Here is a 23,063-nt window from a genome sequence, read left to right as displayed (position 1 = left end):
AGCAGACGAAGGAAGCGAATTGTGAGCGTATTCTGCCCAGGGGAGCTGTTCTGCCCAAGACGCAGGGTTTCTGAAAGAAAGGCTGCGTAGTATGCGACCAATCGTCTGATTGGCCCTCTCTGCTTGACCGTTAGACTGGGGATGAAACCCGGAAGAGAGACTGACGGACGCACCAATCAAACGACAGAACTCCCTCCAAAACTGTGACGTGAATTGCGGGCCTCTGTCTGAAACGGCGTCTAACGGGAGGCCATGAATTCTGAATACATTCTCGATAATGATTTGTGCCGTCTCCTTAGCGGAAGGAAGTTTAGCGAGGGGAATGAAATGTGCCGCCTTAGAGAACCTATCGACAACCGTAAGAATCACAGTCTTCCCCGCAGACAAAGGCAGACCGGTAATGAAGTCTAGGGCGATGTGAGACCATGGTCGAGAAGGAATGGGGAGCGGTCTGAGACGACCGGCAGGAGGAGAGTTACCCGACTTAGTCTGCGCGCAGTCCGAACAAGCAGCCACGAAACGGCGCGTGTCACGCTCCTGAGTCGGCCACCAAAAGCGCTGGCGAATAGACGCAAGAGTGCCTCGAACACCGGGATGACCAGCTAACTTGGCAGAGTGAGCCCACTGAAGAACAGCCAGACGAGTGGAAACAGGGACGAAAAGGAGGTTACTAGGACAAGCGCGCGGCGACGCAGTGTGCGTGAGTGCTTGCTTAACCTGTCTTTCAATTCCCCAGACTGTTAACCCGACAACACGCCCATAAGGAAGAATCCCCTCGGGATCAGTAGAAGCCACAGAAGAACTAAACAGACGGGATAAGGCATCAGGCTTGGTGTTCTTGCTACCCGGACGGTAAGAAATCACAAACTCGAAACGAGCGAAAAACAACGCCCAACGAGCTTGACGGGCATTAAGTCGTTTGGCAGAACGGATGTACTCAAGGTTCTTATGGTCTGTCCAAACGACAAAAGGAACGGTCGCCCCCTCCAACCACTGTCGCCATTCGCCTAGGGCTAAGCGGATGGCGAGCAGTTCACGGTTACCCACATCATAGTTGCGCTCAGATGGCGACAGGCGATGAGAAAAATAAGCGCAAGGATGAACCTTATCGTCAGACTGGAAGCGCTGGGATAGAATGGCTCCCACGCCTACCTCTGAAGCGTCAACCTCGACAATGAATTGTCTAGTGACGTCAGGAGTAACGAGGATAGGAGCGGACGTAAAACGTTCTTTTAGAAGATCAAAAGCTCCCTGGGCGGAACCGGACCACTTAAAACACGTCTTGACAGAAGTAAGAGCTGTGAGAGGGGCAGCAACTTGACCGAAATTACGAATGAAACGCCGATAGAAATTAGCGAAACCTAAAAAGCGCTGCAACTCGACACGTGACCTAGGAACGGGCCAATCACTGACAGCTTGGACCTTAGCGGAATCCATCTGAATGCCTTCAGCGGAAATAACGGAACCGAGAAAAGTAACGGAGGAGACATGAAAAGAGCACTTCTCAGCCTTTACGTAGAGACAATTCTCTAAAAGGCGCTGTAGAACACGTCGAACGTGCTGAACATGAATCTCGAGTGACGGAGAAAAAATCAGGATATCGTCAAGATAGACAAAAACAAAGATGTTCAGCATGTCTCTCAGAACATCATTAACTAATGCTTGAAAAACAGCTGGCGCATTGGCGAGACCGAACGGCAGAACCCGGTACTCAAAATGCCCTAACGGAGTGTTAAACGCCGTTTTCCACTCGTCCCCCTCTCTGATGCGCACGAGATGGTAAGCGTTACGAAGGTCCAACTTAGTAAAGCACCTGGCTCCCTGCAGAATCTCGAAGGCTGATGACATAAGGGGAAGCGGATAACGATTCTTAACCGTTATGTCATTCAGCCCTCGATAATCCACGCAGGGGCGCAGAGTACCGTCCTTCTTCTTAACAAAAAGAACCCCGCCCCGGCCGGAGAGGAAGAAGGCACTATGGTACCGGCGTCAAGAGACACAGACAAATAATCCTCGAGAGCCTTACGTTCGGGAGCCGACAGAGAGTATAGTCTACCCCGAGGAGGAGTGGTCCCCGGAAGGAGATCAATACTACAATCATACGACCGGTGAGGAGGAAGGGAGTTGGCTCGGGACCGACTGAAGACCGTGCGCAGATCATGATATTCCTCCGGCACTCCTGTCAAATCGCCAGGTTCCTCCTGAGAAGTAGGGACAGAAGAAACGGGAGGGATGGCAGACATTAAACACTTCACATGACAAGAAACGTTCCAGGATAGGATAGAATTACTAGACCAATTAATAGAAGGATTATGACATACTAGCCAGGGATGACCCAAAACAACAGGTGTAAACGGTGAACGGAAAATCAAAAAAGAAATAGTCTCACTGTGGTTACCAGATACTGTGAGGGTTAAAGGTAGTGTCTCAAATCTGATACTGGGAAGATGACTACCATCTAAGGCGAACATGGGCGTAGGCTTCTCTAACTCTCTGAAAGGAATGTCATGTTTCCGAACCCATGCTTCGTCCATGAAACAACCCTCAGCCCCAGAGTCTATCAAGGCACTACATGTAGCACCCGAACCGGTCCAGCGTAGATGGACCGACAAAGTAGTACAGGATTTTGATGGAGAGACTTGAGTAGTTGCGCTCACCTGTAGCCCTCCGCTTACAGATGAGCTCTGGCTTTTACTGGACATGAATTAACAAAATGTCCAGCAACTCCGCAATAGAGGCACAGGCGGTTGGTGATCCTCCGTTCCCTCTCCTTAGTCGAGATGCGAATCCCTCCCAGCTGCATGGGCTCAGTCTCTGAGCCAGAGGAGGGAGATGGTTGCGATGCGGAGCAGGGAAACACCGTTGATGCGAGCTCTCTTCCACGAGCCCGGTGACGAAGATCTACCCGTCGTTCTATGCGGATGGCGAGAGCAATCAAAGAGTCCACATCTGAAGGAACCTCCCGGGAGAGAATCTCATCCTTAACCACTGCGTGGAGTCCCTCCAGAAAACGAGCGAGCAGCGCCGGCTCGTTCCACTCACTAGAGGCAGCAAGAGTGCGAAACTCAATAGAATAATCCGTTATGGACCGTTCACCTTGGCATAAGGAAGCCAGGGCCCTAGAAGCCTCCCTACCAAAAACTGAACGGTCAAAAACCCGAATCATCTCCTCTTTAAAGTTCTGGAACTTGTTAGAGCAATCAGCCCTTGCCTCCCAGATAGCTGTGCCCCATTCTCGAGCCCGGCCAGTAAGGAGTGAAATGACGTAAGCAACCCGAGCTCTCTCACTAGAGTATGTGTTGGGTTGGAGAGAGAACACAATCTCACACTGCGTGAGAAAGGAGCGGCACTCAGTGGGCTGCCCGGAGTAGCAAGGTGGGTTATTAACCCTAGGTTCTGGAGGCTCGGCAGGCCAGGAAGTAACAGGTGGCACGAGACGTAGACTCTGGAACTGTCCAGAGAGGTCGGAAACCTGAGCGGCCAGGTTCTCCACGGCATGGCGAGCAGCAGACAATTCCTGCTCGTGTCTGCCGAGCATGGCTCCTTGGATCTCGACGGCAGTGTAACGAGCGTCTGAAGTCGCTGGGTCCATTCCTTGGTCGGTTCCTTCTGTCATGCAGGTGAAAGAGGACCCAAAAGCGACTTGGCGAAAACAGAGTCTTTAATCCAGTAAAGTGAATACAATCAAAAAAAAACACAACTTTCACTCGAAATGACGAGGACAAACTGGAGACTCGATCTTGAACAGCAGGTGAACAGCAGGTTGCCTCGGGAAGGCACTTGAACCAGACAGACTCAGACACCTGCTCACCACGCAGCATCTGAGGAAAACACGACACGACAGGGCGATACACAACACAGCACGGTGAAATCTAGACAAGGAACCGACGGGGCAGAAACGAATAACAAGGGGAGAAATAGGGACTCTAATCAGGGAAAAGGATCGGGAACAGGTGTGGGAAGACTAAATGATGATTAGGGGAATAGGAACAGCTGGGAGCAGGAACGGAACGATAGAGAGAAGAGAGAGCGAGAGAGTGAGAGAGGGATGGGGAGAGAGAGGGATAGAAAGAGGGAAAGAACCTAATAAGACCAGCAGAGGGAAAACGAATAGAATGGGGAGCACAGGGACAAGACATGATAATAAATGACAAAACATGACAGCTGGAACATAATTACAAGTAATATAATAATATAATAATAATATATGCCATTTAGCAGACGCTTTTATCCAAAGCGACTTACAGTCATGTGTGCATACATTCTACGTATGGGTGGTCCCGGGGATCGAACCCACTACCCTGGCGTTACAAGCGCCATGCTCTACCAACTGAGCTACAGAAGGACCACAAGTAATTTGTAGACTTCAGATTGACCACAAGAATCCCAAACAGATGTAATATTTGACTAAAACATAATCATTTCAAACCTTGCTTACATTTACAGTGGGGCAAAAAAGTATTTAGTCAGCCACCAATTGTGCAAGTTCTCCCACTTAAAAAGATGAGAGAGGCCTGTCATTTCATCATAGGTACACGTCAACTATGACAGACAAAATGAGAAAAAAAATCCAGAAAGTCACATTGTAGGATTTTTAATAAATTTATTTGCAAATTTTTGCCCCACTGTATATACATCTCTCTATTATGGGAATATTTGGGAACAGATTCTAAAATTAAAATCACTTGGAGCTGATTGGCTGGTGTTGTTACCATGGTTATGGTTACAATGGTGTAAATCTTGGTGGGGCAAAAAATAAATAATGTTTAGATGTATGCCAGCAAAGTCAAGACACAACACTAAACAATACATAATAATTTCCCTATAACGGTGACAAACGATGCCCACAAACTGTGAGCTGCCTCAACAACAGAGTCCCAACACCTTACCACCATTACACCTGGCTATCTGCTAAGCCTTGTCTGGCAGCGAAACAGTTCATTCAGTCTCATTTCCTGCCTTTTAATAAAACATAGCTGGTATGGATGACTTGCTTAAACAAATGTGGTTTCTACTGACAATGAAGATGAACAAACTGTGGCATAAGTGGACGACAAGCAGATAAGAGGCAATCCATAATTTAGATTGTAAGACATTAACGAGCGAGCCAGGAGGGACGTAGTCAATATGAATATAATATATTTGTTCAGCACTTTTGAAATGTACAACGACAAAATTCAGAACATAGGCCGTTCTTACAGTACTCTCCCTGTACACCAAGTCAGAACAGTAGGATAAACAAAGGGGGCATATAAGCAGACAATGAAAGCTCTTACAATATTCAATGATGACCTTTCTCTAAAATTGTCCATAGGCTAAATGTGCACCACCAAGTCAGAGCAGTAGGCTAAGTTATGAGAGGGGAAAGTGACAACATTATTAGGGTGAGGCACATGGGCTACTAACAGCTTACTACACAACATACACTTAGTATTACTTTCTTAGCTACAGTATACACATCTCCCTGGCATATTACATCATTTATAGAGCAGCAGTCAATACATTGTTGGACTCACCTTGTTGTGCTGTGCTCACTTGAACAGGAAGGTGGCCTTTGTGATTTCCAACTTGTTGTGTAATGTTCAATGGTCGATACGTTTTATCTATAATTTCTCTACATAATTTATCTTCCTATGACAAGTATTGAAAAGGATTTGCCAGTAGATTGTCGACTGGATTCATGATAATGACCGCTAGCTTGGTATCTAAGATGTTGAAAGTATGATGTTGACATGATCAGTCCAATCAATGATACGGTAAATATAACCTGATTTGACATTCTTTTATTCGTGGACCTTGATCTCCTCGTGGATTTTGCAGTGACGTAGTGTCCCCTTGAATGACAGAACACTGAGCCAATCACAGCGCAACTAGAGAACATTACCAACCAACCAAACCCTACATTCTGTATTTTACGTATATTCCTCCAGGATTTGTTTTAACGCCCCCAAAACGTATTTTCATTATATATTTTTAGAGTAACAACGGGTGTAAAATCGATCAAAATAAGGTCATTTTTGGTCAAGGTTGGCTTAAAGTATACCTCATAGTTTGTGTTCGACACTGATCTAATATGACTTTCTTAATTTCACCCAACATCAACAAAAGGCACAAAAATGACTGTAGCATCTAGTTATTTTGAGAGAGAGAGAGAGAGAGAGAGAGAGAGAGAGAGAGGGAGGGAGAGAGAGGGAGGAAGAGAGAGGGAGGAAGAGAGAGAGAGAGAGGGAGGGAGGGAGGGAGAGGGAGGAAGAGAGAGGGATGAAGAGAGAGAGAGAGAGAGAGAGAGAGAGAGAGAGAGAGAGAGAGAGAGAGAGAGGGAGGGAGGGAGGGAGGGAGGGAGACAGAGGGAGGGGGAGGGAGGGAGGGAGAGAGAGGGAGGGAGGAAGAGAGGGAGGAAGAGAGAGAGAGAGAGGGAGGGAGAGAGAGGGAGGAAGAGAGAGGGAGGAGAGAGAGAGAGAGAGAGAGAGAGAGAGAGGGAGGGAGGGAGAGAGAGGGGAAGAGGAAGAGAGAGGAGAGAGAGAGAGAGAGAGAGAGAGAGAGAGAGAGAGAGAGAGAGAGAGAGAGAGAGAGGGAGGGAGGGAGAGAGAGGGAGGAGAGAGAGAGAGAGAGAGAGAGAGAGAGAGAGAGAGAGAGAGAGAGAGAGAGAGAGAGAGAGAGAGAGAGAGAGAGAGAGAGAGAGAGAGAGAGAGATGCAGGGTCATATTATACCATTAGAAAAACATCTTTATTTAAATTTCACCCTTTTGTTAATTGTTGCTCAAAATGAACCCAATAATTCAGACACATGGAACATATTGAACAGTATCATCCACAATGGGGCAAAACTAGCTAAATAAATATTTGAAAAACTGAAAAATAATTATGAATTAAGTCTGATTTTAAAAAGTAAGATCCTAAACAAATATTACAGAACTGCTTCTCTCTTTTGATGCTTATTTAGTGGGTGGACGCATCATAGTGTACCTCCTATTGTTAAAGGTGGCAAAGTGGTCAACAACACTACTGTGGCTTAGTGGCCCCAAGCACTTCACCCTCAATGGACCTGGATGCATGACAAATGCAAGCCTTTTCTGCCCCGCTGTCTTACGCAACCAGGAGTGCAGCTGGCGCACTAAAGGACCTTTCACAGGAGTGTAGCCGGCGTAGTGCACTAAAGGACCTTTCACAGGAGTGCAGCTGGCGCACTAAAGGACCTTTCACAGGAGTGTAGCCGGCGTAGTGCACTAAAGGACCTTTCACAGGAGTGCAGCTGGCGCACTAAAGGACCTTTCACAGGAGTGTAGCCGGCGTAGTGCACTAAAGGACCTTTCACAGGAGTGCAGCTGGCGCACTAAAGGACCTTTCACAGGAGTGTAGCCGGCGTAGTGCACTAAAGGACCTTTCACAGGAGTGCAGCTGGCGCACTAAAGGACCTTTCACAGGAGTGTAGCCGGCGTAGTGCACTAAAGGACCTTTCACAAGAGTGCAGCTGGCGCACTAAAGGACCTTTCACAGGAGTGTAGCCGGCGTAGTGCACTAAAGGACCTTTCACAGGAGTGCAGCTGGCGTAGTGCACTAAAGGACCTTTCACAGGAGTGCAGCTGGCGTAGTGCACTAAAGGACCTTTCACAGGAGTGTAGCCGGCGTAGTGCACTAAAGGACCTTTCACAAGAGTGCAGCTGGCGTAGTGCACTAAAGGACCTTTCACAGGAGTGTAGCTGGCGTAGTGCACTAAAGGACCTTCACAGGAGTGCAGCTGGCGTAGTGCACTAAAGGACCTTTCACAGGAGTGTAGCCGGCGTAGTGCACTAAAGGACCTTTCACAGGAGTGTAGCTGACGTAGTGCACTAAAGGACCTTCACAGGAGTGCAGCTGGCCCACTAAAGGACCTTTCACAGGAGTGTAGCCAGCGTAGTGCACTAAAGGACCTTTCACAGGAGTGCAGCTGGCGCTTTCACAGGAGTGCAAGCTGGCAGCTGGCGTAAAGGACCTTTCACAGGAGTGCAGCTGGCGTAGTGCACTCACAAAGGACCTTTCACAGGAGTGCAGCTGGCGTAGTGCACTAAAGGACCTTTCACAAGAGTGCAGCCGGCGTCACAGGAGTGCACTAAAGGACCTTCACAGGAGCTGTAGCACTAAAGGCGTAGTGCACTAAAGGACCTTTCACAAGAGTGCAGCTGGCGTAGTGCACTAAAGGACCTTTCACAGGAGTGTAGCTGGCGTAGTGCACTAAAGGACCTTTCACAAGAGTGCAGCTGGCGTAGTGCACTAAAGGACCTTTCACAGTGCACTAAAGGACCTTCACAGGAGTGCAGCTGGCGTAGTGCACTAAAGGACCTTTCACAGGAGTGCAGCTGGCGTAGTGCACTAAAGGACCTTCACAGGAGTGCAGCTGGCGTAGTGCACTAAAGGACCTTTCACAGGAGTGTAGCCGGCGAGTGTGCAGCTGGCGTAGTGCACTAAAGGACCTTTCACAGGAGTGCTAAAGCTGGCGTAGTGCAGTGCACTAAAGGACCTTTCACAGGAGTGCAGCTGGCGTAGTGCACTAAAGGACCTTTCACAAGTGCAGCTGGGACACTTTCACAGGAGTGCAGCTGGCGTAGTGCACTAAAGGACCTTTCACAGGAGTGCAGCTGGCGTAGTGCACTAAAGGACCTTTCACAGGAGTGCAGCTGGCGTAGTGCACTAAAGGACCTTTCAAGAGTGCAGGAGTGCAGCTGGCAGTAGTGCTAAAGGACCTTTCACAGGAGTGCAAAGGACCTTTCACAGGAGTGCAGCTGGCGTAGTGCACTAAAGGACCTTTCACAAGAGTGCAGCTGGCGTAGTGCACTAAAGGACCTTTCACAGTGAGTGCAGCCTTCACAAGAAAGGACCTTTAGCTGGCGTAGTGCACTAAAGGACCTTCACAGGAGTGCAGCTGGCGTAGTGCACTAAAGGACCTTTCACAAGAGTGCAGCTGGCGTAGTGCACTAAAGGACCTTTCACAGGAGTGCACCTGGCGCACTAAAGGACCTTTCACAGGAGCAGCTGCTCACTGGAAATGTGAGGGCGACCGGAATGATTTCCTTCAGAGAAGGAAACATATCACCATCCAGGAGGTTATGCAGAGCAAGTACATCTTTGGGAGGACGTCCAGCCTCTCTTTTCTGGGAAAGAAAAGTTTCTGGCCACCAACATCTCTTCTGTTCTAACATCAATACCGTAGTGCTCGGCAAACTCAGTTAAGCATGATGTATCTCAGACGTTTTTGGAGTTGGGGCAGCATGCCTGTATGCCGTTGAGCAGACCTGTATCTGCAGTCGAGAATCGCTGGTCAAGCTCACAAACCATCCTGTCCAAGCAGGGTGAACAACAACTCTGTTTCCATTGTTTGGGAACATGACAATTCTGTGTCTAAACTCGAGGCTGGTCTCCACCACAAAATCTCCCATTTTCCTTTGTTTGTGTTTTCTAGCTGCATCTGTCTCCTGGAATATTGTGAATTTCCCAGAGTGCTTTGGTTCTGTCATAAAGTTTTGTGGTAAATGCATCTGTGCGTTTGGCTATCAGTGTGTCACATACAGCTTGTTCGCTGAAACAAGCTTCTGCCAGGTCTACAGTCTCTTTCTGGAGGAACTTATGAAGTCCCTCAGTTACAGAAAGAAGAGACTGAAACATCAGTAGCAAATACAGAGAACTGATGAAGCTTTGCTCTCAGACAATCAGCCATGGCAGATAGACAATCAACCATGGCAGATAGACAATCAACCATGGCAGATAGACAATCAACCATGGCAGATAGACAATCAACCATGGCAGATAGACAATCAACCATGGCAGATAGACAATCAACCATGGCAGATAGACAATCAACCATGGCAGATAGACAATCAACCATGGCAGATAGACAATCAACCATGGCAGATAGACAATCAAACCCTCTCATAGGTCAACACACTTTAGGCCTGCTACCCCTCTCATAGGTGAACACACTTTAGGCCTGCTACCCTCTCATAGGTCAACACACTTTAGGCCTGCTACCCCTCTCATAGGTCAACACACTTTAGGCCTGCTACCCCTCTGATAGGTCAACACACTTTAGGCCTGCTACCCCTCTCATAGATCAACACACTTTAGGCCTGCTACCCCTCTCACAGGTCAACACACTTTAGGCCTGCTACCGTCTCATAGGTCAACACACTTTATGTCTGCTACCGTCTCATAGGTCAACACACTTTAGGCCTGCTACCGTCTCATAGGTCAACACACTTTAGGCCTGCTACCGTCTCATTTGGAGCTGCTGTTGCAACTCATTTGCTATCGATTGGGCATCGAAATAACTTGATTTCTGCTAGTGCTTGTAAAGAGTCCTTAACTGTCCCCTCTGTCACATATCTAACACACGGAGCCAACTGTTCATCCCTGGCCTCATCCACCATAATGGTATACATTCCAGACGTTGACATCTCAGAGACCATGGTGTCCGTGGGCCAAAGTACAGGTTCAGTCAAAAGGGTGTAGTTGTTTTGCTTAATTCTGTGTTAGGGGCAGCAAAATTAGCAATATGGAAGACCCGAAAGAACAGTATTCGGGGACAGGGGTCTGTGGATGTGGTGGGAATGCTGGAGGGAATGTTGGCAGCGAGACTAAGGGTTGAGTTTGCCTATTATAAACTTGTCAACAATATCGATTTGTTTTTGAGTATATGGGGTATTCAGAGGCTGGTGTGTGTAGTTACTGTGGAGGAGGAATTGGAGTTGTGTTTTTAATTTATGTGTAACTGTGGTTTTGTATGAGTATTTATCGTGTGGTGGGCCCCCAGACCCAATAAAGAGTATTTAAAACTCTAAATTCCTACATGACCTGCATGTCTTCATATCTCTCTCTCTCTCTCTCTGTCTCTCTCTCTCTGTCTCTCTGTCTCTCTCTCTCTCTCTCTCTCTCTCTCTCTCTCTCTCTCTCTCTGTCTCTCTCTCTCTCTCTCTCTCTCTCTCTCTCTCTCTCTCTCTCTCTCTCTCTCTCTCTCTCTCTCTCTCTCTCTCTCTCTCTCTCTCTCTCTCTCTCTCTCTCTCTCTCTCTCTCTCTCTCTCTCTCTCTCTCTCTCTCTCTCTCTCTCTCTCTCTCTCTCTCTCACTCTCTCTCTCTCTCTCTCTCTCTCTCTCTCTCTGTCTCTCTCTCTCTCTCTCTCTCTCTCTCTCTCTCTCTCTCTCTCTCTCTCTCTCTCTCTCTCTCTCTCTCTCTCTCTCTCTCTCTCTCTCTCTCTCTCTCTCTCTCTCTCTCTCTCTCTCTCTCTCTCTCTCTCTCTCTCTCTCTCTCTCTCTCTCTCTCTCTCTCTCTCTCTCTCTCTCTCTCTCTCTCTCTCTCTCTCTCTCTCTCTCTCTCTCTCTCTCTCTCTCTCTCTCTCTCTCTCTCTCTCTCTCTCTCTCTCTCTCTCTCTCTCTCTCTCTCTCTCTCTCTCTCTCTCTCTCTCTCTCTCTCTCTCTCTCTCTCTCTCTCTCTCTCTCTCTCTCTCTCTCTCTCTCTCTCTCTCTCTCTCTCTCTCTCTCTCTCTCTCTCTCTCTCTCTCTCTCTCTCTCTCTCTCTCTCTCTCTCTCTCTCTCTCTCTCTCTCTCTCTCTCTCTCTCTCTCTCTCTCTCTCTCTCTCTCTCTCTCTCTCTCTCTCTCTCTCTCTCTCTCTCTCTCTCTCTCTCTCTCTCTCTCTCTCTCTCTCTGTCTCTCTCTCTCTCTCTCTCTCTCTCTCTCTCTCTCTCTCTCTCTCTCTCTCTCTCTCTCTCTCTCTCTCTCTCTCTCTCTCTCTCTCTCTCTCTCTCTCTCTCTCTCTCTCTCTCTCTCTCTCTCTCTCTCTCTCTCTCTCTCTCTCTCTCTCTCTCTCTCTCTCTCTCTCTCTCTCTCTCTCTCTCTCTCTCTCTCTCTCTCTCTCTCTCTCTCTCTCTCTCTCTCTCTCTCTCTCTCTCTCTCTCTCTCTCTCTCTCTCTCTCTCTCTCTCTCTCTCTCTCTCTCTCTCTCTCTCTCTCTCTCTCTCTCTCTCTCTCTCTCTCTCTCTCTCTCTCTCTCTCTCTCTCTCTCTCTCTCTCTCTCTCTCTCTCTCTCTCTCTCTCTCTCTCTCTCTCTCTCTCTCTCTCTCTCTCTCTCTCTCTCTCTCTCTCTCTCTCTCTCTCTCTCTCTCTCTCTCTCTCTCTCTCTCTCTCTCTCTCTCTCTCTCTCTCTCTCTCTCTCTCTCTCTCTCTCTCTCTCTCTCTCTCTCTCTCTCTCTCTCTCTCTCTCTCTCTCTCTCTCTCTCACCCTCTCTCTCTCTCTCTCTCTCTCTCTCTCTCTCTCTCTCTCTCTCACCCTCTCTCTCTCTCTCTCTCTCTCTCTCTCTCTCTCTCTCTCTCTCTCTCTCTCTCTCTCTCTCTCTCTCTCTCTCTCCCTCTCCCTCTCCCTCTCCCTCTCCCTCTCTCACTCTCCCATATTATAATTTGGGATCCATCTTCTAAGGTGAATTTGTTTTAATGACAAATTCCCTCTATATAACTTCCACCTTCATGCCAGACGTTTCTTCCCTTATTTGAATGTTGTGTGGTCTAATATTAACTACAAAGACAAGAAGGGTTATATATACACCACAGTCAAGTCAAGTGCATGACTTTAAAGTGAGACAGTGCAGGGGCTTTGCCAAAGAGGAGCTCTTTGAGCTGTGCTGTCTGGAAGTGGGGACAGAAGAAGAAGGTGTGTAACTACATGACTAACTATTGCTCTGGGATGCTTCCATTTACCATGGAGCGTAAATCTCTGCAGTCTGCACCAAGCATTCAGATCCACACACACTACCCAAGCATTCACACCACACAACATTCAAATAAGGGAAGAAACGTCTGGCATGAAGGTGGAAGTTATATAGAGGGAATTTGTCATTAAAACAAATTCACCTTAGAAGATGGATCCCAAATTATAATATGAGAGAGGGAGAGAGGGAGAGGGAGAGGGAGAGGGAGAGGGAGAGAGAGAGAGAGAGACAGAGGAAGAGAGACAGAGAGAGTAAGAGAGAGAGAGAGAGAGAGAGAGAGAGAGAGAGAGAGAGAGAGAGAGAGAGAGAGAGAGAGAGAGAGAGAGAGAGAGAGAGAGAGAGAGAGAGAGAGAGAGAGAGAGAGAGAGACTGTCTCTCTCATGAAGAGTGCCTTCCTGGTGTTTAGATAAAGGACTCTGACAAGAGCCCCAATTAAAACATCAGGAGCCTCATTTCTCAAAGATTAATAACAGGGATGTAAACCTTGCCTGCTCCAGTGTTCCTGAAAAGATTAGTATTTATAATTATTGAAGTTGATGAGAAAGTGTGCGTATCTCCAAGCATAATCTCAAACCATGCACAGCTTCTAGAAGGTTGATCAACTGTATTGCAAGCAAATAGGCCCATTGTTCGGTTGGTGGAAATGGTAGGTGTTGCAAAAATGGTAGGTGTTATAATAATGGTAGGTGTATAATAATGGTAGGTGTATAATAATGGTAGGTGTTATAATAATGGTAGGTGTTGTAATAATGGTAGGTGTTGTAATAATGGTAGGTGTTATAATAATGGTAGGTGTTGTAATAATGGTAGGTGTTATAATAATGGTAGGTGTATAATAATGGTAGGTGTTATAATAATGGTAGGTGTTATAATAATGGTAGGTGTTATAATAATGGTGGGTGTTGTAATAATGGTAGGTGTTGTAGGTGTTGTAATAATGGAAGGTGTTGTAGGTGTTGTAATAATGGAAGGTGTTGTAATAATGGTAGGTGTTGTAATAATGGTAGGTGTTGTAATAATGGTAGGTGTTGTAGGTGTTGTAATAATGGAATGTGTTGTAATAATGGTAGGTGTTATACCAATGGTAGGTGTTGTAATAATGGAAGGTGTTGTAGGTGTTGTAATAATGGAAGGTGTTGTAATAATGGTTGGTGTTGTAATAATGGTAGGTGTTGTAGGTGTTGTAATAATGGAAGGTGTTGTAGGTGTTGTAATAATGGAAGGTGTTGTAATAATGGTAGGTGTTATAATAATGGTAGGTGTTATAATAATGGAAGGTGTTGTAATAATGGTAGGTGTTGTAATAATGGTTGGTGTTGTAATAATGGAAGGTGTTGTAATAATGGTAGGTGTTGTAATAATGGTAGCTGTTGAAATAATGGAAGGTGTTGTAATAATGGTAGGTGTATAATAATGGAAGGTGTTGTAATAATGGAAGGTGTTGTAATAATGGTAGGTGTTGTCTACCTGGTTAAATAAAGGTGTTATCAACTAGCCTACCTGGTTAAATAAAGGTGTTCTCAACTGGCCTACCTGGTTAAATAAAGGTGTTCTCAACTAGCCTACCTGGTTAAATAAAGGTGTTCTCAACTAGCCTACCTGATTAAATAAAGGTGTTCTCAACTAGCCTACCTGGTTAAATAAAGGTGTTCTCAACTAGCCTACCTGGTTAAATAAAGGTATTCTCAACTAGTCTACCTGGTTAAATAAAGGTGTTCTCAACTGGCCTAGCTGGTTAAATAAAGGTGTTCTCAACTGGCCTACCTGGTTAAGTAAAGGTGTTCTCAACTAGTCTACCTGGTTAAATAAAGGTGTTCTCAACTGGCCTACCTGGTTAAATAAAGGTGTTCTCAACTAGTCTACCTGGTTAAATAAAGGTGTTCTCAACTAGTCTACCTGATTAAATAAAGGTGTTCTCAACTAGCCTACCTGGTTAAATAAAGGTGTTCTCAACTAGCCTACCTGGTTAAATAAAGGTGTTCTCAACTAGTCTACCTGATTAAATAAAGGTGTTCTCAACTAGCCTACCTGGTTAAATAAAGGTGTTCTCAACTAGCCTACCTGGTTAAATAAAGGTATTCTCAACTAGTCTACCTGGTTAAATAAAGGTGTTCTCAACTGGCCTACCTGGTTAAATAAAGGTGTTCTCAACTGGCCTACCTGGTTAAGTAAAGGTGTTCTCAACTAGTCTACCTGGTTAAATAAAGGTGTTCTCAACTGGCCTACCTGGTTAAATAAAGATGTTCTCAACTAGTCTACCTGGTTAAATAAAGGTGTTCTCAACTAGTCTACCTGATTAAATAAAGGTGTTCTCAACTAGCCTACCTGGTGAAATAAAGGTGAAATAAAAAATGTAATAAAAATGTACAGACGTATCCTCCACTCGAGTTTAAGACTATTTCCTTGTTGTTCCAGTTTTCGTTACTACTTTTGTCCACTCAGAACATTTTTGAGTTTCTTTGCCCACGAGAGAAGTATATTTCACCCCCCCCCCCCCATTTTCCACACAACTTCATCTAAAACTGTTGAATGAGTTTTCTGTAAACAATAGATTCCTTCTCTTTTAGCCAGGTAAATACTGATCTTCTATTCTTATCACCTGCTAAGCCATTACAACTATAACTGGCTATTCTTATTTCACCCTTTACGATAATGAAATACACATTTCAATTCTATTTATTATAATATATGTTTACAAACTCACCATTAAAAACTACCATAATGATTGAGTGTCCATATAGCTGTACCATGATATTTGCATAACTACGAAGTAAACCTCCAATTGTTCTCCACTATTCCACCCGCTAAACCTCCCCCAACCCATCCCAAGTTGGGTTGTCGTCCCAGTGACTAGAAGACCACCCCCTGTCCCACCAGGATCCTAGGGCCTATGAGGGACCCATCATTTTAAAAGAGAAAACAGTTCCACCCAGAAAAAACAGATTCAGATGAATAACTTCATATGGCTGGGGCAGTATTGAGTAGCTTGGATGAATAAGGTACCCAGAGTAAACTGACTGCTCCTCAGTCCCAGTTGCTAATATATTATTAATATTCATATTCATATTATTATTACACACATAAACAGAATCCGATTAACCTGTAACGTCGTTCGTCTGTTGTATGAAGAGAGTCAGACCGAAATGCAGCGTGTAGGTTACTCATGACTTTAATGAAAATAATCGCGGTACATGAAATAACGGTATATGAAAACAACAAACGAAACGTGAAACCTATTACAGCCTATCTGGTGACTACAACACTAAGACAGGAACAAACACCCACAAAATACAACGCGAAAGTCAGGCTGTCTAAATTACGGTTCTCAATCAGAGACAACGACAAGCACCTGACTCTGATTGAGAACCGCCTCAGGCAGCCAAGCCTAACTAGACACACCCCTAATCATACACAATCCCAATTACTACAAACCCCAATACGAAACACAACATATAAACCCATGTCACACCCTGGCCTACCCAAACATATACCAAAAACACAAAATACAATGACCAAGGCGTGACAGAACCATCAAAAGCCTTTCCAACACCCTCACCTCCATTGCACTATATACAGTTATTAAATATATATATATATATTTATTGCATATCTTAATTCATTAACAATATGCATAATAATGTAGTTAGTGCAGTTAATGTGAAGGATTGTTACCTATAACCAGGATTGCCAAAAAATTACATTTTTGGGGGCAAGAAATTATTATTTTGGCAAACAATTATTGTGATTCATATTGTTCTTAACATCATTACTCCATAACAACATATGTGGGATACATACTGTACACACACACACACACACACACACACACACACACACACACACACACACACACACACACACACACACACACACACACACACACACACACACACACACACACACACACACACACACACACACACACACACACACACACTTCGAAGGCCTTCCCTCACAAACAACCACAAGCTCAGATGTTCAACCGTTGTTCCAACCCCAAACACAACTCAAGAAAGGACTTGACGTGTGAATGCATATACAGTTGGAGGCAAAATTGAGCAAGAACGGGGAGAATTGATTAACCATTGTCAAGTCCTAGGTGATGGAGATCAGATACACCCCTTTCCACTGAAACACACACACACGCTGGTGCCCCAGTTGTGACCATTTTCTCAAGCATCTCTGTGCAGTCGGACCTGCACAGAGATGATGATGATTATTTTGTACTACCAGGACCACGATAACTTTTCCCCTCTCTCTGTATGTCCGAGTGTGACCCCCTCCCCATGGGTTACTGCAGCTAGTGTTGCCAGCACTGTCACTGCCTGGGCGGGGGCACCCCACCGTAATTCCCATCGGCTAGGTACAAGGTCGTCAAGGTTCTCATTAGCAGCTTTTGAGAAATTCCTTGTATATTATGCTCACCCATCCGGGGGCTTTGGCTTTGTTGGACCAACCCTGCCATGCAGGCGCAGAATCTTGAGGGGGCAGTGCTGATTTAGTGGGTCTCTGACTGCAAATATCTTTCTGTATTGGCTGCATATAGGCTACTTGCAGTAGTCCCATAAAACAAATAAGGGCTTCACCTAAGTGTAAGGGTCGCTCGGGTGGGTGTTTAGGGTACATGGTCGCTCAGGTGAGTGTCTAGGGTACAGGGTCGCTCAGGTGGGTGTCTAGGGTACAGGGTCGCTCAGGTGGGTGTCTAGGGTACAGGGTCGCTCAGATGGGTGTCTAGGGTACAGGGTCGCTGAGGTGGGTGTCTAGGGAACAGGGTCGCTCAGGTGGGTGTCTAGGGTACAGGGTCGCTGGGGTGGGTGTCTAGGGTACAGGGTCGCTCAGGTGGGTGTCTAGGGTACAGGGTCGCTGGGGTGGGTGTCTAGGGTACAGGGTCGCTCAGGTGGGTGTCTAGGGTACAGGGTCGCTGAGGTGGGTGTCTAGGGTACAGGGTTGGGGACCGTTCTACCATGACAGGACATGAAATAAATAAACTTGTAACGATTGGCTTCGGGTGAAAGAGAGGAGGACCAAAATGCAGCGTGATGATAATCCATATTTTAATGGGATACTTAAACAACGAACAAAACAATAAACCGACAAAAAAATCAACGAAGACGAAACAGTCCCGTAACGTGACCACTAACGCATAATAGGAACACTGGTAACAAGAACAATCACCCACACAAATACCCAAAGAATAAGGCTGCCTAAATATGGTTCCCAATCAGAGACAACGATAAACAGCTGCCTCTAATTGAGAACCCTACTTTTCTGTTAATTTCCTGATGATTCTACATGTGGGATAGCAACCGGTTTCGCTTACTGGCCCAACGCTCTAACCACTAGGCTACCCTGCCAGCCTTTACAAGCAACACATGGAGAGTGTAGGCTTCAGGGAGTCCTTGGACTGTATAAAGGCGTCTCAGAATAGGAAGTTCTGATCTAGGATCCGTTTTGCCATTTAGATCATAAAGAGTACACCGGTAAGATTTGTCAAACATTTGCACCTCTGAACAGAGTTAGCATATTCGCTAGATAGCGCAACATACTGTAGCTAGCTAAGGACACTGCACTAACTCAGCAGCTACCACAGGCTGCTGTTTCATGGAAATTAAATCCATTGTGATTGAATTACAACGTTAATATACTGTAAGTGGTTAGCTAGCTTGGAGGAAGTATTTAGTGTTGTGTGCGTTGCGGCTGTGCATTTAGCTAGCTACCATCCCATAGCCTACGTTGTATATGAAAACTGACTGGATCATGAAATGTAACCATTGGATGTAGAGAGGAAATGCCCTATTTATACATTTAGAAACGGCAGGTGTGTTCGCTACCGAGTCGGCAGCAGGTACCGCTTTTGTTCTAGCAAGAGAAGGAACAGCCACTGTAATAAGTACATATCGGCAGTGAGCACGGGACTCACCCCAGTACAGAGATCCTACACTGAGATGTAATATGAGCCCAGGACTCACCCCAGTACAGAGATCCTACACTGAGATGTAATAAGAGCCCAGGACTCACCCCAGTACAGAGATCCTACACTGAGATGTAATAAGAGCCCAGGACTCACCCCAGTACAGAGATCCTACACTGAGATGTAATAAGAGCCCAGGACTCACCCCAGTACAGAGATCCTACACTGAGATGTAATAAGAGCCCAGGACTCACCCCAGTACAGAGATCCTACACTGAGATGTAATAAGAGCCCAGGACTCACCCCAGTACAGAGATCCTACACTGAGATGTAATAAGAGCCCAGGCTTCACCCCAGTACAGAGACATAAGAATTCAAAAGTTCTATTAGTCTACTGTTTATATACAGGAAGTCCATCTACCTTTGTTTTACAGTCCATTCACCTGTTCCATAGGGAACATCTCTTTGAGAAGGTTGCCTTGACATTTTATTCACCTCTATTTAACTGCAAACCTCTTTGTCGCTTTTCCCGTGAAGTACTTTGTCTACGAATTAGTCATGTATTCTCTCTCTCTCTCTCTCTCTCTCTCTGTCTCTCTGTCTCTCTGTCTCTCTGTCTCTCTCTCTCTGTCTGTCTCTGTCTCTGTCTCTGTCTCTGTCTCTGTCTCTGTCTCTGTCTCTGTCTCTGTCTCTGTCTCTGTCTCTGTCTCTGTCTCTCTCTCTCTCTCTCTCTCTCTCTCTCTCTCTCTCTCTCTCTCTCTCTCTCAAGAAATTCATTTCTGTGGAAAGGTCTTCTGACTCAGGTGTCTCGGTGTAAACACAGAGACTATCTATAGTGATATTGTATGTCACTAGGCAGCAGTTGACGTCGTGATATTTGAGGGTCGCAGCCAGACAAGCAGTTATTGAACAGTGTGAGGAAGTTTCATAAGAAGCAGACAATTAGACTTTACAAGTCCTTCAGGAAGTATTCATATACCGTGACTTACTCCACATTTTGGTCCTTCTGTAGCTCAGTTGGTAGAGCATGGCGCTTGTAACGCCAGGGTAGTGGGTTCGATCCCCGGGACCACCCATACGTAGAATGTATGCACACATGACTGTAAGTCGCTTTGGATAAAAGCATCTGCTAAATGGCATATATTATTATTTTGTTGTGTTCAAGTTTAAATTCAACATGTATTAATGTCACCTATCCTACACACAATATCCCATAAGGACCAATTCAAAACATGTTATTAGAAATTTGAGCAAATTGATTGAAAATGAAATACAGAAATACAGCATATAACTGAGATAAGTATTCACACCCCTGAGGCAATACTTTGTAGAAGCACCTTTGGCAGCGATTACAGTTGTGAGTCTTTCTGGGTAAGTCTCGTTTGCCCATTACTCTTTTCAAAATTATTCAAGATTTGTCAAATTGATTGTTGGTCATTGCTCGGCAACCATTTTCGGTTCTTGTCATATATTTTGAAGTAGATTTAAATCAAAACTGTAACTCGGCCACACAGGAACATTCACTGTCTTATTGGTAAGAAACTCCAGTGTAGATTTGGCCTCATGTTTTGTGTTATTGTCCTGCTGAAAGGTGAATTAATCTCCCAGTGTCTGGTGGGATGCAGACTGAACCAGGTTTCCTCTAGGATTTTGCCTGTGCTTAGCTCCATTACGATTATTTTTTTTATCCTGAAAAACTCACCAGTCCTTAGCAATGACACGCATACCCATAACATGATGCAGCCATCACTATGCTTGAAAATATGTAGAGTGGTACTCAGTAATGTGTCATATTGGATTTCCCCTAAACATAAGACCTTGTATTCAGGACATAAAGTTAATTGCGTTGCTACATTTCTTTGCAGTTTTACTTTAGTGCCTTATTGCGAGCAGGATGCATTGTTTTGGTATTTCTCTTATTCTGTACCGTCCTTCTTATCAATCTGTCAATTAGGTCGTGGAGTAATTACAATGTTGTTGACCCATTCTCAGTTGTCTCCCATCACAGCCATTAAACTCTGTCAATTAGGTTACTATCGTGGAGTAATTACAATGTTGTTGACCCATTCTCAGTTGTCTCCCATCACAGCCATTAAACTCTGTCAATTAGGTTACTATCGTGGAGTAATTACAATGTTGTTGACCCATTCTCAGTTGTCTCCCATCACAGCCATTAAACTCTGTTTTAACGTTTTAAAATGTCCTTCCTCTGTAACGGTTTTCTTGCGGTGAAGGAGAGGCGGACCAAAACGCAGCCTGGTTATTATTCATGGTTCTTTAATAAAGAAACTATACATGAATAGACTAACAAAACAATAAACGTGAGAAAACCTAAACAGTCCTATCTGGTGCAAACACAGAGACAGGAACAATCACCCACAAACACACAGTGAAACCCAGGCTACCTAAGTATGTGTCATGCCTTGGTCATTGTATTTTGTGTTTTCGTTATATATTTGGTCAGGCCAGGTTGTGACATGGGGTTATGTTGTTGTATTTCGTATTGGGGTTTTTGTATTATTGGGATTACGGCTGAGTAGGGGTGTGGTATGGGCTTGGCTGCCTGAGGCGGTTCTCAATCAGAGTCAGGTGATTCTCGTTGTCTCTGATTGGGAACCGTATTTAGGTAGCCTGGTTTCGCTTTGTATTTCGTGGGTGATTGTTCCTGTCTCTGTGTAGTTTCACCAGATAGGCTGTAATTAGTTTCACGTTCCGTTTGTTGTTTTTGTATTGGTATAAGTTATTTCACGTATCGCAATCTCTTCATTAAAGACATGAGTAACCACCACGCTGCATTTCGGTCCGACTCTCTTTCCACAAACGAAGAACGCCGTTACAGTATGATTCTCAATCAGAGACAACTAATGACACCTGCCTCTGATTGAGAACCATACTAGGCCGAAACATAGAAATACCCAAATCATAGAAAAACAAACATAGACTGCCCACCCCAACTCACACCCTGACCATACTAAATAATGACAAAACAAAGGAAATAAAGGTCAAAACGTGACATCCTCTCTGTACTGAACGCCATCCAACGTGTAAATAATAACTTCACCTCAAAGGGATATTTAATGTCTGTTTTTAAACGTTTTACCCCTCTACCGATAGGTGCCCTTCTTTAAGAGGCATTGGACAACCTCCCTGGTCTTTGTGGTTGAATCTGTGTTCGAAAATTCACTGTTGGACTGAGGGACCTTACAGATAATTCTATGTGTGGGTTTACAGAGATGAGCTGGTCATTAAAAAATCATGTTAAACACTATTATTACACACAGAGTGACACCAAACAACTTGTTATGTGACTTGTTAAGCACATTTTTACTCCTGAACTTATTTAGGCTCCTCACCAAAACAAAGGGGTTGAATACTTACTGAGTCAAGACATTTCAGCTTTTTATTTCTTATGAATTTGTAAAAATGTCTAAAAACAACCCACTGTTCCTAGAGCTAACCCACTGTTCCTAGACCAGTTAACCCACTGTTCCTAGACCAGTTAACCCACTGTTCCTAAATCAGTTAACCCACTGTTCCTAGACCAGTTAACCCACTGTTCCTAGACCAGTTAACCCACTGTTCCTAAATCAGTTAACCCACTGTTCCTAGACCAGTTAACCTTCTGTTCCTAGACCAGTTAACCCACTGTTCCTAGACCAGTTAACCCACTGTTCCTAGACCAGTTAACCCACTGTTCCTAGACCAGTTAACCCACTGTTCCTAGACCAGTTAACCCACTGTTCCTAGACCAGTTAACCCACTGTTCCTAGACCAGTTAACCCACTGTTCCTAGACCAGTTAACCCTCTGTTCCTAGACCAGTTAACCCACTGTTCCTAGACCAGTTAACCCACTGTTCCTAAATCAGTTAACCCACTGTTCCTAGACCAGTTAACCTTCTGTTCCTAGACCAGTTAACCCACTGTTCCTAGACCAGTTAACCCACTGTTCCTAGACCAGTTAACCCACTGTTCCTAGACCAGTTAACCCTCTGTTCCTAGACCAGTTAACCCTCTGTTCCAAGACCAGTTAACCCACTGTTCCTAGACCAGTTAACCCACTGTTCCTAGACCAGTTAACCCACTGTTCCTAGACCAGTTAACCCACTGTTCCTAGACCAGTTAACCCACTGTTCCTAGACCAGTTAACCCACTGTTCCTAGACCAGTTAACCCACTGTTTCCTAGACCAGTTAACACACTGTTCCTAGACCAGTTAACCCACTGTTCCTAGACCAGTTAACCCACTGTTCCTAGACCAGTTAACCCACTGTTCCTAGATCAGTTAACCCACTGTTCCTAGACCAGTTAACCTTCTGTTCCTAGACCAGTTAACCCACTGTTCCTAGACCAGTTAACCCACTGTTCCTAGACCAGTTAACCCACTGTTCCTAGACCAGTTAACCCACTGTTCCTAGACCAGTTAAC

At 45.2% G+C, this 23,063-nt stretch overlaps 1 protein-coding gene across 1 annotated transcript in view; it reads right to left on the bottom strand.

Annotated features, from left to right (window-relative positions):
- LOC124033062 (extracellular matrix organizing protein FRAS1-like) overlaps nt 1-5,786 on the bottom strand; it is a 42,118-nt gene extending 36,332 nt beyond the window's left edge. The window contains exon 1 of the mRNA XM_046344985.1: nt 5,517-5,786. The gene's annotated coding sequence lies outside the window, so the exon portion shown is untranslated. The remainder of the gene's footprint in view (nt 1-5,516) is intronic.
- Between the last annotated feature and the right edge of the window lie 17,277 nt (nt 5,787-23,063).

The sequence above is a fragment of the Oncorhynchus gorbuscha genome, linkage group LG04, assembly GCF_021184085.1.
Source record: "Oncorhynchus gorbuscha isolate QuinsamMale2020 ecotype Even-year linkage group LG04, OgorEven_v1.0, whole genome shotgun sequence".
Taxonomy (NCBI): Eukaryota; Metazoa; Chordata; class Actinopteri; order Salmoniformes; family Salmonidae; genus Oncorhynchus; species Oncorhynchus gorbuscha.
The sequence above is the reverse complement of the archived record's forward strand: the minus strand, read 5'-3'. Positions and strand labels throughout refer to the sequence as shown.